Here is a 15,694-nt window from a genome sequence, read left to right on the forward strand (position 1 = left end):
CCCTTTACTAAAGGGCTATCACGTGTTGTGATAGATAGCGCATCAAGGGAGATGGGTATGAGACCCACATGAGTTGCCATGGTAGTAACCCAACCTATGTGATCGAAGATATCGTGAAGTAGGACCTGGGGAAACAAGCCACTGGTGAATTGAGGAGAGTAACTTTACTAACCCACTCCGTTGGAGATGCAATACTCTTGGAAATTGTATGGAAGGATGACTACTGTCTTAATGTGTTCCAAGGCTTATATGTATAAGCAAGATGCTATCCTACAGAGCAATCTTTGGAGGAACACACCTATATGAGCCCGACTGCTGGTCACAGTCTATGAGATTGGGGTGATCTCTAGCAAGCTCATGAACAGGCCAGGAGTGTGACTAATATGCTCCACCCGAGGGGTCGGCCTTCGGCAGCCTCGTATCAGTGAGACTTGTGGTGAAACTTCTTGACGCCAAACTGACAATTCAAGGCATAGTCCATTGTTTAGTTGTGAAGGAGTGTAACTACTTAGTCTATGTGGACCTCAACCTTAATCGGTCTCCACTGAGATGCTGGTATATCAAAACAGCGTTTGGAACAAAAGACAAAGTGGGCCCCTGAGATCTGGTTGGGGATTGTTGAAATATGAGATGGGCCTAGAGCCCATATGACAATTTCAGATTTTATCTCTAAGGGCCCATGTAGGTGGCATGACAAGGTGGTGGGAAGTTTAGTCCCACCATGCTAGTGGAAGGAGAGTTGGAGTGGTTTATAAGGGATTCTTTCCCTCATGCTATTGGAGATTGAGAAGAAAAGAAGCCCTCGCGCACTCCTCCTCCTCCGCTCGCCTCGCCACGCCTCGTCGCCGCGGGTTGCTGGATTGAGCCGAGCCGAGCTCACTCCTATGCGCTTCTTTTTGCCGGTTAGGAACGGAGAGTCTTTGACAGGTAGGGCCACGATCTGAGACGTCGGATCATGGGCTACCGACTTGGGCGTGGGTTCAGCCCATGTCTCTCCACGCGCGGTCACACATATATATGTGGGCCGCTGCCAACCCTAGGCGCCGCGAAATAGAATGCATCTATGCCCCCACGCCCACATCATTCCTCTGTTGCTGCTGCCGCCGGCGACTCCATCCCGTTCACCGCATACACGGTTGATGGGAGAGTAGGCCTCCGAAACCCCGCCTCTCTGGATCCTGTACGGGAGAGGAGTGATTAGGTTTTCAGGTAGCGACTACGCGACTGCTCACTTCTGTTCATCTACGTCCGCATCACCTTCGTCATCACCATGTCGACCGACGCCGACCATGCCGCCGCTGAGAAGGCTGAGGCCGACAAGAAGGCCGTCGAGGATGCCGCGGCTGCTGCCACCGTCACCACCGCCACGTGGCCGATTGGAGGGTATACATCGCTTATCCCTCTCGTGTTTCTTTCTGTTGTAGCAGTACTAGCGATATGCGTAGATGTTTCTACTATGTGCGTAGTACATGCTCTGTTAAATCATAATCAGTGTGTTGTCAATGTTGTCCATGTCATGCTCATGATTTATTCATGGATTTATTTAATCGAAAAACTGCCTATTTACTCAACAATCCAAAAACCTAATGCGTGTAGGAGTTTTTTGAAATCTGGTTTTGCTGCTGCACTGAAACCGTCCCCGTTTACGGGGACATACTTTAAGCGTTGGTAGACTAAAACCACCTTATGGCTCACGGCCATGAACATGTTCTGTGTCATTGGTTTGACTCCCACAGGAACGATCGCTCCTGAACAGGAGAAGGCGTTCAAGGAGGCCACTGTCGTGTTCCTCGGGGCTGTTCTGAGCGTGATTGGAGATAAGCTGGTTGACGCATATTTGCATATGCGGTCTGCCAAGGACTTGTGGGAGGCGCTCGAATCTAAGTTCGGGGCTGCCGATGCAGGGAGCGAGATGTATATTATAGAGCAGTTCCACGATTACAAGATGGTTGAAAACCGTCCTGTATCAGAGCAGGCTCATGAGATAATATGCATTGTTAAGGAGCTTGAGCTTCTTAAGTGCGAGTTACCGGGCAAGTTTGTCGCGGGCTGCATAATCGCTAAGCTCCCCAATTCCTGGAGGAACTTTGCCACCACTCTGAAACATCAGAGGCGTGAATTCTCTGTGGAGGATGTCATTGGCCATCTGAGTGTTGAGCAGAATTCAAGGGCAAAGGACTCGCACGGAAAAGGGGTCGAAGGAACTTCTGTGGCCAATATGGTACATCACAAGAACTCCAATTCCCACAAGCCCAAGGGAAAGAACGGTGTCCAACAGAATGCCGACTTTAAGAAGAAGGGTAAGAAGACCTTCAAGAAGAACAAGAAGGATGAGGGCTGCTTTACTTGTGGTTCGGTTTAACATTGGGCCAACAAGTGCCCAAACAAGTACAAGAAGCATGGACAAGACTTCAAGTCTGTCAATATGATTGTGAGCAACAATGAGAGTGGTGCATCTGTGTACGGTAAATTATTTGTTGTATTTTCAGTTTGGTCGTCCACCGATTGGTGGGTCGACACAGGTGCAGGTGTTCATGTGTGTGCTAACATTTCATTGTTTTCTTCTTACCAGGCCACAGGTCACGGGTCCGTACTGATGGGGAATGGCGCGAGTGCTTCTATTCATGGTGTTGGCACGGTCGATCTAAAGTTTACTTCGGGAAGGATCGTGCAGCTGAAGAACGTGCAGCATGTCCCCGCCATCAAGAAGAACCTCGTTAGTGGCTCCCTTCTATGTAGAGAAGGGTTTAAGTTGGTATTCGAGTCTAATAAATTAGTTGTTACGAAATATGTACTATTTGTTGGAAAGGGTTATGAATGCGGAGGCATGTTCCGCCTTTCTCTTGTAGATCTATGTAATAAAGTCGTGAACAATATTCATTTGAGTGTTAATGAATCTGAAGTTTGGCATTCACGTCTTTGTCACATTAGTTTCGGTGTTATGACGCGGCTAGCAAAATTGAATTCAATCCCGAGTTTCACTTTAGCCAAAGGTTCTAAGTGCCATTCGTGTGTGCAATCTAAGCAACCTCGCAAGCCTCACAAGGCAGCAGAGGAGAGACACTTGGCGCCACTTGAACTCATACATTCTGATCTTTGTGAGATGAATGGTGTGTTGACTAAAGGTGGAAAGAAATATTTCATGACTTTGATAGATGATTCCACTAGATATTGCTATGTGTATCTGTTAAATACCAAAGATGAGGCTCTACACTACTTTAAAATCTATAAGGCAGAAGTTGAGAATCAACTCGAAAAGAAAATTAAACGAGTCCGATCAGATCATGGTGGAGAGTACTTCTCGAAAGAGTTTGATGCCTTCTGTGCGGAACACGGTATTATTCACGAGAGGACGCCTCCCTACTCACCCCAGTCAAACGGGGTTGGCGAGTGGAAAAACCATACTCTAACTGATTTGGTTAACGCCATGTTAGATACGTCGGGTTTATCCAAGGCTTGGTGGGGGGAGGCTATAATGACATCATGTCATGTCCTGAATAAAGTTCCGACAAAGGATAACGAGATCACTCCTCATGAGAAGTGGACCAAGAGAAGGACTACACTCTCGTACTTATGAACTTGGGGCTGCTTGGTGAAAGTAAATGTGCCGATCCCCAAAAAGCGTAAGCTTGGACCAAAGACTATGGACTGTGTTAATTTGGGCTAGCTATGAATAGTGTTGGCTATAGATTTCTAGTAGTGAAATCTGAGGTACATGACATGAAGGTCGGTACAATTATGGAGTCTGGATGCTACATTCTTTGAGGACATTTTCCCCATGAGAGATGTACAAAGTACTTCTAGACAGGAATCTGAGGAGACTCCTGAACCTGCCATTCCGATGGAATATTATAAAGAAACACATGATGAAAATCCTGAGGAGGATAATGAGGAAACCCTTGGTAGGGGCAAGAGACAAAGGACTGTAAAGACCTTTGGTGATGATTTCTTCATATACCTCGTGGAGTATAGTCCCACTTCTATTTCAGAAGCATATGCATCTCCAGAAGCTGACTACTGGAAGGATGCGGTCCGTAGCGAGATGGATTCCATCATGGCTAACGGGACTTGGGAGCTTACTGAACGTCCTTATGGTTGCAAACCATTGGGATGCAAGTGGGTGTTCAAGAAGAAGCTTAGGCCCGATGGTACGATAGAAAAGTACAAGGCTAGGCTTGTGGCCAAGGGCTATGCCCAGAAAGAAGAAGATTTCTTCGACACTTATTCACCTGTGGCCAGACTGACCACCGTTCGAGTATTACTCTAGTTGGCGGCCTCGCATGGTCTTCTCATTCATCAGATGGATGTTAAGACAGCTTTCCTGAACGGAGAGGTAAAGGAGGAAATCTATATGCAACAGCCTGATGGCTTTGTGATAGATGGTCAGGACGGAAAGGTGTGTAAGTTGGTGAAATCTTTATATGGCCTGAGACAAGTGCCTAAGCAATGGCATGACAAGTTTAATGAAACATTGACATCTGTTGGCTTTGTTGTTAATGAGGCCGACAAATGTGTATACTATCGCTATGGTGGGGGCGAAGGAGTTATACTTTGTTTGTATGTTGATGACATACTGATATTTGGAACTAATCTCAAGTTGATCGAGTAGGTTAAGTCTTTCCTATCTCAGAACTTTGAGATGAAGGACCTTGGTGTGGCTGATGTTATCTTGAACATCAAGCTATTGAGAGATGATGAGGGTGGGATTACACTTCTGCAATCCCATTATGTTGAGAAGGTGTTGAGTCGCTTTGGATATTCGGACTACAAACCATCTCAAACACCATATGATCCTAGTGTCTTGGTCCGAAAGTTCGAAGGCACAGCTAAGGATCAACTGAGATACTCTCAAATCATTGGTTCACTCATGTACCTAGCAAGTGCAACGAGGCCTGACATCTCGTTTGCTATGAGCAAACTGAGCCGGTTTGTTTCCAATCCGGGTGATGTACATAGGCATGTTATTGAGAGAGTTATGCGCTATCTGAAAGGTTCTATGAACTATGGACTTCACTATACCGGATACCCGTCGGTACTTGAAGGGTATAGTGATGCGAATTGGATCTCTGATGCTGATGAGATGAAGGCCACAACAGGGTATATGTTTACTCTTGGAGGTAGTGTTGTTTCCTGGAAGTCTTGCAAGCAAACGATCTTAACAAGATCGACAACGGAAGCAGAACTAACAGCATTGGACACATCGGGTGGCGAAGCAGAATGGCTTCGAGATCTGTTGATGGACTTGCCAGTGGTTGAGAAGCCGGTTCCGGCCATCCTTATGAACTGCGACAATCAAACACTTATTGTCAAAGTGAAGATTTCAAAGGACAACATGAAGTCCAACAAACACATAAGAATGAGATTGAAAGTTGTCAGGAAGTTGAGAAACTCCAGAGTGATAGCGTTGGATTATATCCAAACGGCTAAGAATCTGGCAGATCCCTTTACTAAAGGGCTATCACGTGTTGTGATAGATAGCACATCAAGGGAGATGGGTATGAGACCCACATGAGTTGCCATGGTAGTAACCCAACCTATATGATCGAAGATCCCGTCAAGTAGGACCTGGGGAAACAAGCCAGTGGTGAACTGAGGAGAGTAACTTTACTAACCCACTCCGTTGGAGATGCAATACTCTCGGAAACTGTATGGAAGGATGACTATTGTCTTAATGTGTTCCAAGGCTTATATGTATAAGCAAGATGCTATCCTATAGAGCGATCTTTGGAGGAACACACCTATATGAGCTCGACTTCTGGTCACAGTCTATGAGATTCGGGTGATCTCTAGCAAGCTCATGAACAAGCCAGGAGTGTGACTAATATGCTCCACCCGAGGGGTCGGCCTTCGGCAGCCTCGTATCAGTGAGACTTGTGGTGAAACTTCTTGACGCCAAACTGACAATTCAAGGCATAGTCCATTGTTCAGTTGTGAAGGAGTGTAACTACTTAGTCTAGGTGGACCTCAACCTTAATCGGTCTCCACTGAGATGCTGGTATATCAAAATAGCGTTTGGAACGAAAGACAAAGTGGGCCCCTGAGACCTGGTGGGGGATTGTTGAAATATGAGATGGGCCTAGAGCGCATATGACAATTTCAGATTTAATCTCTTAGGGCCCATGTAGGTGGCATGACAAGGTGGTGGGAAGTTTAGTCCCACCATGCTAGTGGAAGCAGAGTTGGGGTGGTTTATAAGGGATTCTCTCCCTCATGCTATTGGAGATTGAGAAGAAAAGAAGCCCTCGCGCACTCCTCCTCTTCCGCTCGCCTCGCCACGCCATGCCACGCCACGCCTCGTCATGACACGCCGCGGGTTGCGGGATTGAGCCGAGCGGAGCTCACTCCTATGCGCTTATTTTTGCCCGTCAGGAATGAAGAGTCTTTGACAGGTAGGGCCACGATCTGAGACATCGGATCATGGGCTACCGACTTGGACGTGGGTTCAGCCCACATCTCTCCACGCGCGGCCACACATATATATGTGGGGCACTACCAACATTAGGCGCCGCAAAACAGAATGCATCTATGCCTCCACGCCCACGTCGCTCCTCTCCTGCTGCTGCCATCGGCGACTCCATCCCGTTCACCGCGTACACGGTTAATGGGAGAGTAGGCCTCCGAAACCCCGCCTCTCCAGATTCTGTACAGGAGAGGAGCGATTAGGTTTTTGGGCAGCGACTATGCGACTGCTCGCTTCTGTTCATCTACGTCCGCATCACCATGTCGACCAACGCCGACCGTGCCGCCGCTGAGAAGGCCGAGGCCGACAAGAAGGCCGCCGAGGATGTCGTGGCTGCTGCCACCGTCACCGCTGCCGCATGGCCGATTGAAGGGTATACATTGCTTATCCCTCTCGTGTTTCTTTCTGTTGTAGCAGTACTAGCGATATGCGTAGATGTTTCTACTATGTGCGTAGTACATGCTCTGTTAAATCGTAATCAGTGTGTTATCAATGTTGCCCATGTCATGCTCATGATTTATTCATGGACTATTTTAATCGAAAAACTGCCTATTTACTCAACAATCCAAAAACCTAATGTGTGTAGGAGTTTTTCAAATTCTGGTTTTGCTGCTGCACTGAAACCGTCCTCGTTTATGGGGACGTACTTTAAGCGTTGGCAGACTAAAGCCACCTTATGGCTCACGGCCATGAACGTGTTCTGGGTCGCCGGTGTGACTCCCACAGGAACGATCGCTCCTGAACAGGAGAAGGTGTTCAAGGAGGCCACTGTCGTGTTCCTCGGGGCTGTTCTGAGCGTGATTGGAGATAAGCTGGTTGACGCATATTTCCATATGCGGTCTGCCAAGGACTTGTGGGAGGCGCTCGAATCTAAGTTTGGGGCAGCCGATGCAGGGAGCGCGATGTATATTATAGAGCAGTTCCACGATTACAAGATGGTTGAAAACCGTCCTGTATTGGAGCAGGCTCATGAGATAATATGCATTCTAAGGAGCTTGAGCTTCTTAAGTGCGAGTTACCGGGCAAGTTTGTCGCGGACTGCATAATCTCTAAGCTCCCCAATTCCTGGAGGAACTTTGCCACCACTCTAAAACATCAGAGGCGTGAATCCTCTGTGGAGGATGTCATTGGCCATCTGAGTGTTGAGCAGAATTCAAGGGCAAAGGACTCGCACGGAAAGGGGGTCGAAGGAACTTCTGTGGCCAATATGGTACATTAGAAGAACTCCAATTCCCACAAGCCCAAGGGAAAGAACGGTGTCCAAGAGAATGCTGACTTTAAGAAGAAGGGTAAGAAGACCTTCGAGAAGAACAAGAAGGATGAGGGCTGCTTTACTTGTGGTTCGGTTGAACATTGGGCCAACAAGTGCCCAAACAAGTACAAGAAGCAAGGACAGGACTCCAAGTCTGTCAATATGATTGTGAGCAACAATGAGAGTGGTGCATCTGGGTACGGTAATTTATTTGCTGTATTTTCAGTTTGGTTGTCCACCGATTGGTGGGTCGACACAGGTGCAGGTGTTCATGTGTGTGCTGACATTTCATTGTTTTCTTCTTACCAGGCCACAGGTCACGGGTCCGTACTGATGGGGAATGGCGCGAGTGCTTCTGTTCTTGGTGTTGGCACGGTCGATCTGAAGTTTACTTCGGGAAGGATCGTGCACCTGAAGAACATGCAGCATGTCCCCGCCATCAAGAAGAACCTCGTTAGTGGCTCCCTTCTATGTAGAGAAGGGTTTAAGTTGGTATTCGAGTCTAATAAATTAGTTGTTACGAAATATGGACTATTTGTTGGAAAGGGTTATGAATGCGGAGGCATGTTCCGCCTTTCTCTTGTAGATCTATGTAATTAAGTCGTGAACAATATTCATTTGAGTGTTAATGAATCTGAAGTTTGGCATTCACGTCTTTGTCACATTAGTTTCGGTGTTATGACGCGGCTAGCAAAATCGTATTCAATCCCGAGTTTCACTTTAGCAAAAGGTTCTAAGTGCCATTCGTGTGTGAAATCTAAGCAACCTCGCAAGCCTCACAAGGCAGCAGAGGAGAGACACTTGGCGCCACTTGAACTCATACATTCTGATCTTTGTGAGATGAATGGTGTGTTGACTAAAGGTGGAAAGAAATATTTCATGACTTTGATAGATGATTCCACTAGATATTGCTATGTGTATCTGTTAAATACCAAAGATGAGGCTCTACACTACTTTAAAATCTATAAGGCAGAAGTTGAGAATCAACTCGAAATGAAAATTAAACGAGTCCGGTCAGATCGTGGTGGATAGTACTTCTCGAAAGAGTTTGATGCCTTCTGTGCGTAACACGGTACTATTCACGAGAGGACGCCTCCCTACTCACCCCAGTCAAACGGGGTTGCCGAGCGGAAAAACCGTACTCTAACTGATTTGGTTAACGCCATGTTAGATACATTGGGTTTATCCAAGGCATGGTGGGTGGAGGCTATAATGACATCATGTCATGTCCTGAATAAAGTTCCGACAAAGGATAACGAGATCACTCCTTATGAGAAGTGGACCAAGAGAAGGACAACACTCTTGTACTTACGAACTTGGGGCTACGTGGCTAAAGTAAATGTGTCGATCCCCAAAAATTTTAAGCTTGGACCAAAGATTGGGGACTATGTTAATTTGGGCTATGCTATGAATAGTGTTGGCTATAGATTTCTAGTAGTGAAATCTGAGGTACATGACATGAAGGTCGGTACAATTATGGAGTCTAAGGATGCTACATTCTTTGAGGACATTTTCCCCATGAGAGATGTACAAAGCACTTCTAGACAGGAATCTGAGGAGACTCCTGAACCTGCCATTCCGATGGAATATTATAAAGAAACACATGATGAAAATCCTGAGGAGGATAATGAGGAAGCCCTTGGTAGGGGCAAGAGACAAAGGACTGTAAAGACCTTTGGTGATGATTTCTTCATATACCTCGTGGAGGATAGTCCCACTTCTATTTCTAAAGCGTATGCATCTCCAGAACCTGACTACTGGAAGGATGCGGTCCGTAGCGAGATGGATTCCATCATGGCTAACGGTACTTGGGAGCTTACTGAACGTCCTTATGGTTGCAAACCATTGGGATGCAAGTGGGTGTTCAAGAAGAAGCTTAGGCCCGATGGTACGATAGAAAAGTACAAGGCTAGGCTTGTGGCCAAGGGCTACGCCCAGAAAGAAGAAGAAGATTTCTTCGACACTTATTCACCTATGGCCCGACTGACCACCATTTGAGTATTACTCTCGTTGGCGGCGGCTCATGGTCTTCTCATTCATCATATGGATGTTAAGACGGCTTTCCTGAACGGAGAGCTAAAGGAGGAAATCTATATGCAACAGCCTGATGGCTTTGTGATAGATGGTCAGGAAGGAAAGGTGTGTAAGTTGGTGAAATGTTTATATGGCCTGAGACAAGCGCCTAAGCATTGGCATGACAAGTTTAATGAAACGTTGACATTTGTTGGCTTTGCTGTTAATGAGGCAGACAAATGTGTATACTATCGCTATGGTGGGGGCGAAGGAGTTATACTGTGTTTGTATGTTGATGACATACTGATATTTGGAACTAATCTCAAGTTGATCGAGGAGGTTAAGTCTTTCCTATCTCAGAACTTTGAGATGAAGGACCTTGGTGTGGCTGATGTTATCTTGAACATCAAGCTATTGAGAGATGATGAGGGTGGGATTACACTTCTGCAATCCCATTATGTTGAGAAGGTGTTGAGTCGCTTTGGATATTCAGACTGCAAACCATCTCAAACACCATATGATCCTAGTGTGTTGGTCCGAAAGTTCGAAGGCACAACTAAGGATCAACTGAGATACTCTCAAATCATTGGTTCATTCATGTACCTAGCAAGTGCAACTAGGTCTGACATCGCGTTTGCTGTGAGGAAACTGAGCCGGTTTGTTTCCAATCCGGGTGATGTACATTGGCAATGCTATTGAGAGAGTTATGCGCTATCTGAAAGGTACTATGAACTATGGACTTCACTATACCGGGTACCCGTCGGTACTTGAAGGGTATAGTGATGCGAATTGGATCTCTGATGCTGATGAGATGAAGGCCACAACAGGGTATATGTTTACTCTTGGAGGTGGTGATGTTTCCTGGAAGTCTTGCAAGCAAACGATCTTAACAAGATCGACAATGGAAGCAGAACTAACAACATTAGACACATCGGGTGGCGAAGCAGAATGGCTTCGAGATCTCTTGATGGACTTGCAAGTGGTTCAGAAGCCGGTTCCGGCCATCCTTATGAACTGCGACAATCAAACAATTATTGTCAAAGTGAAGAGTTCAAAGGACAACATGAAGTCCAACAAACACATAAGAATGAGATTGAAAGCTGTCAAAAAATTGAGAAACTGGCAGATCCCTTTACTAAAGGGCTATCACGTGTTGTGATAGATAGTGCATCAAGGGAGATGGATATGAGACCCACATGAGTTTCATGGTAGTAAACCAACCTATGTGATCGGAGATCCCGTGAAGTAGGACCTGGGGAAACAAGCCAGTGGTGAACTGAGGAGACTAACCTTACTAACCCACTCCGTTGGAGATGCAATACTCTCGGAAACTGTATGGAAGGATGACTATTGTCTTAATGTGTTCCAAGGCTTATATTTATAAGCAAGATGCTATCTTACAGAGCGATCTTTGGAGGAACACACCTATATGAGCCCGACTGCTGGTCACAGTCTATGTGATTGGGGTGATCTCTAGCAATCTCATGAACAGGCCAGGAGTGTGACTAATATGCTCCACCCGAGGGGTCGGCCTTCGGCAGCCTCGTATCAGTGAGACTTGTGGGGAAACTTCTTGACGCCAAACTGACAATTCAAGGCATAGTCCATTGTTCAGTTGTGAAGGAGTGTAACTACTTAGTCTAGGTGGAGCTCAACCTTAATCGGTCTCCACTGAGATGCTGGTATATCAAAACAACGTTTGGAACAAAGGACAAAGTGGGCCCCTGAGATCTGGTGGAGGATTGTTGAAATATGAGATGGGCCTAGAGCCCATATGACAATTTCAGATTTAATCTCTAAGGGCCCATGTAGGTGGCATGACAAGGTGGTGGGAAGTTTAGTCCCACCATGCTAGTGGAAGGAGAGTTGGAGTGGTTTATAAGGGATTCTCTCCCTCATGCTATTGGAGATTGAGAAGAAAAGAAGCCCTCACGCACTCCTCCTCCTCCGCTCGCCTCGCCACGCCTCGTCGTCGCGGGTTGCGGGATTGAGCCGAGCCGAGCTCACTCCTAGGCGCTTCTTTTTGTCAGTCAGGAACGGAGAGTCTTTGACAGGTAGGGCCACGATCTGAGACGTCGGATCATGGGCTACCGACTTGGACGTGGGTTCAGCCCACGTCTCTCCACGCGCGGCCGCACATATATATGTGGGGCGCTGCCAACCCTAGGCGCCGCGAAACAGAAAGCATCTACGCCTCCACGCCCACGTCGTTCCTCTGCTGTTGTTGCCGCCGGCGACTCCATCCCGTTCACCGCGTACACGGTTAACGGGAGAGCAGGCCTCCGAAACCCCGCCTCTCCGGATCCTGTACGGGAGAGGGGCGATTAGGTTTTTGGGTAGCGACTACGCGACTGCTCGCTTCTGTTCATCTACGTCCGCATCACCTTCGTCATCACCATGTCGACCGACGCCGACCGTGCCGCCGCTGAGAAGGCCGAGGCCGACAAGAAGGTCGCCGAGGATACCGCGGCTGCTGCCACCGTCACCGCCGCCGCGTGGCCGATTGGAGGGTATACATCGTTTATCCCTCTCGTGTTTCTTTCTGTTGTAGCAGTACTAGCGATATGCGTAGATGTTTCTACTATGTGCGTAATACATGCTCTGTTAAATCGTAATCAGTGTGTTATTAATGTTGTCCATGTCATGCTCATAATCGGTATGTGGTTGTTGCAGCATGTACAGGCGCAAGGAACCGGACGTCGGGGCCAGGCTAATACCACACTGTCTGGCTCGTCTAATCGTGCGTCCAACATCTAACTTAATCACACTTTAGGGCCAGGCTAATCACACTTTAGCACCAACCAGGCCAGACAGACATTTCCTATTCCAGGACAAACAAAACACATACCATTCAGAGTCCAAGTAGCGTCTAGGGCAGGCGTGTGTTGGCGTGGATTCCAACCAAACTAGCCCATAACTCACACGACAGGCGGCACAAAAAACGGTGCATGCTACCATACAGGTCATGGTGGTTCGAAAAACCATCAAAAGAAAAGAAGTTTTTTAGCTTGAAAGAAAAGAATCTTTCTTTAGATGGGAAAGAAAAGAAATCCTTGATGCCATCTGTTCAATGTCCATCTTTCTTAATTCTTATCACACTGTAATAATTTTTTATTTGGAACCTTACTATACTAAGATATTTCGCTCCAGGCCAAATATGTGCAATCAAGTTTTCTTACAGCAGAAGGCCTTATCCAGAAATACCACCACAAACGAGGTCCATATCGCAAACTTGCGCCACTGTCTCACCAATCGTCACACCCGGTCTCGTCCCCTTCCCCACCCATCGGCGACCTCACCCGCCCCCTCCCTCCTCGATCCGCGCCCACCCGCTCACCGGAGATGCATCCCGCCGGCGCCAGGTACTACTCCGCCCCCATGTACTACCCCATACCCCGCCTCGCCTACCAACCCTACAACTCGGCATCGGCGCCGCAGTACTAACCCTACCCGACCACACAAGACTTCACGCCCGCCATGTACCCCGTCTAGCCACCGCCGCTCGCCGACCACCATACCCCCCACCACTACCTGCCTGCACCCCCTTCCGCCACAACGCCCTCGCCACCGCAACCATATTACTTGTCACGGACGTGATGCCTATATGCATGATCATTACCTTGAATATCGTCATAACTATGCGCTTTTTTATCAATTGCCCAACAGTAATTTGTGTACCTACTATATGCTTTGTGTTCGAGAGAGAAGCCTCAAGTGAAAACTATGCCCTCGGGTCTACTTTTATCATATACAGAATCCAAAAATACCTCGCTGCATTTTTATTTCCTTTATTTTGTTTTACAATTTATTTTATCTATCTACCACTACGAGATTTGATTATTGCAAATAACCGCCAAGGGGATTGACAACCCCCTTGATCGCGTTGGGTGCAAGTATTTTGTTTTTGTGTGTGCAGGTGCTGCTAATGAGATTTTGTGTGGTTCTCCTACTGAATTGATAACCTTGGTTCTTAACTGAGGGAAATACTTATCTTTACTGTACTACTTCATCCTCTCCTCTTCGAGGATATCCCAACATAGCTCACAAAGTAGCAAGGGGGCACATCCCGCACCACACAAATCTTATCCACTGCAGCACCCTACCACCAGGGATCTAGGCGGTAGCAGAACACAACCTACCACCAAGGACCCCGGCGGTAGGTCCCTTTGCCACGTAAGCGCACAGTGACACCCGCGGTGCCTGCCGTTACACCTACCGCCGGGGTCCCCGGCAGTAGGGTGTGTACGGCTTACGCCTAGGTTGGTGGCGGTACCAAAAGAGTCAGATCCGAAATAGTTTCAAATGGGGGTCAGATCCGGCTAAACTTTGGCAAAATGGTCAAAGCACCAAAATCGGCCGCCATAGGCCACAACCTTCTTTTTATATTTATTTTTTATTTTTCCAAATAATATATATATATATATATATATTTTTATTTACAGAAAAATGAAAAATATTAATCAAGCATTTGAAAAGAAGTGTATAGAAAAATGTTTCTCATGTATATGAAAAATATATACAAAAAATACAATGTGTATGACAAATTGATCATGTATTTAAAAAAATGCTTATCAAGCATATATGTTAATCAAGTAATTAAGCACTTTAAAAAGGTTAAATGTGTATAGAAAAATGTTTCAAATGTACACTAAAAATGTACAAAAAATATACAATGTCTTTCAAAAAGATGATTTTGCATTCAAAAGTTTTAATCATGTATTTGGAAATATTAAATGTATATAGAAAAAATGCTTCCCATGTATACAAAAAATGTATACCAAATATTTACAATGTGTATGAAAAGAAAAATGATCATGTATTTTAGAAATGTTAAACATGTGTAAAAAATGTTGATCATGTGTTTAACATTTTATTAATGGCAATAAACAATTTTTACACACAATGTATATGTTCCATATACATCAGTAATATTGGTGTCTATTTTTCTTGAATGTGTTTTGTAAACTTTTTGTATACGTCAAAAATATTTTTATACACATTTAACAATTTGAAAATACATGATCAACATTCTTCATATAAACAAAAAAACAACAAAAACTGAAAAATAAACAAATGAAATCAAAAGAATAAAGAAAAAGAACAAAACCAAAGAAAACCACCGCAAAAAGAATTGAGAATAGTGAAACCGAGAATGACACAAAGAAAACTGTGAAAAACAAGAAAGATAGAAAAGAAACCCTAAGAAAAAGAAAAAGAAAAGAAAAAAGAACCAAAGAAAAATGAGGAAAACCGGTAAAGAAACAAATAAATTGAAGTACAATGGAGAAAAAAGGAAAACCCGATCAAAAAACAAAGAAAATTAATGTATAACAAAGAAACAAGAAAACCGAAGAAAAAAAAAGAGAAACAACCTAAAAAGAAAATAAAACAAAAGAACCGTGAACAGAGCGACAGCGAAAGAGATCAACGCGCGAAAAATGTGCCGGAAAAGCCTTAGCCAAGAGAACCTTCTACCTCGCGTGAAGCGAGATATAGCTCCCCCGATAGGCGGCACCAGAAAAGTCGATGCAGGCTACCAAACAGGCTATTAATGGACGGCAAACCACCGAAAGAAAAGGATCTTTTTCTTTAGCTTGAAAAGAGAAAAGAATCCTTGATGACATTTTTGGTCAGAAAAATCCATCCTTTGATGGAATCTTGTTCCATGTCTATCTTAGCACACAAGAACAGTTTTTCATTTTGCACCTTACTATACACCGATATTCGCTCCAGGCCAAACATGAGCAGTTTCCCAACTGCAATCAAGTTTTCTTACAGCACACACACACCAGGGTCCTTATCGCAAACGCGCCCACGCTCTCACCAGTCGTCTCCTTCCTCTGTCCGTCCCCCCCTCCCCCACCCACCGGCGACCTCACCCACCCACCCCCTCCCCGATCCGCCGCCCGCCCGCCCGCCGGAGATGCATCCCGCCGGCGCCGGGGACTACTCCGCCCCCTCCTACTACC

This window comes from Triticum dicoccoides, chromosome 7B (assembly GCF_002162155.2).
Source record: "Triticum dicoccoides isolate Atlit2015 ecotype Zavitan chromosome 7B, WEW_v2.0, whole genome shotgun sequence".
Classification (NCBI taxonomy): Eukaryota; Viridiplantae; Streptophyta; class Magnoliopsida; order Poales; family Poaceae; genus Triticum; species Triticum dicoccoides.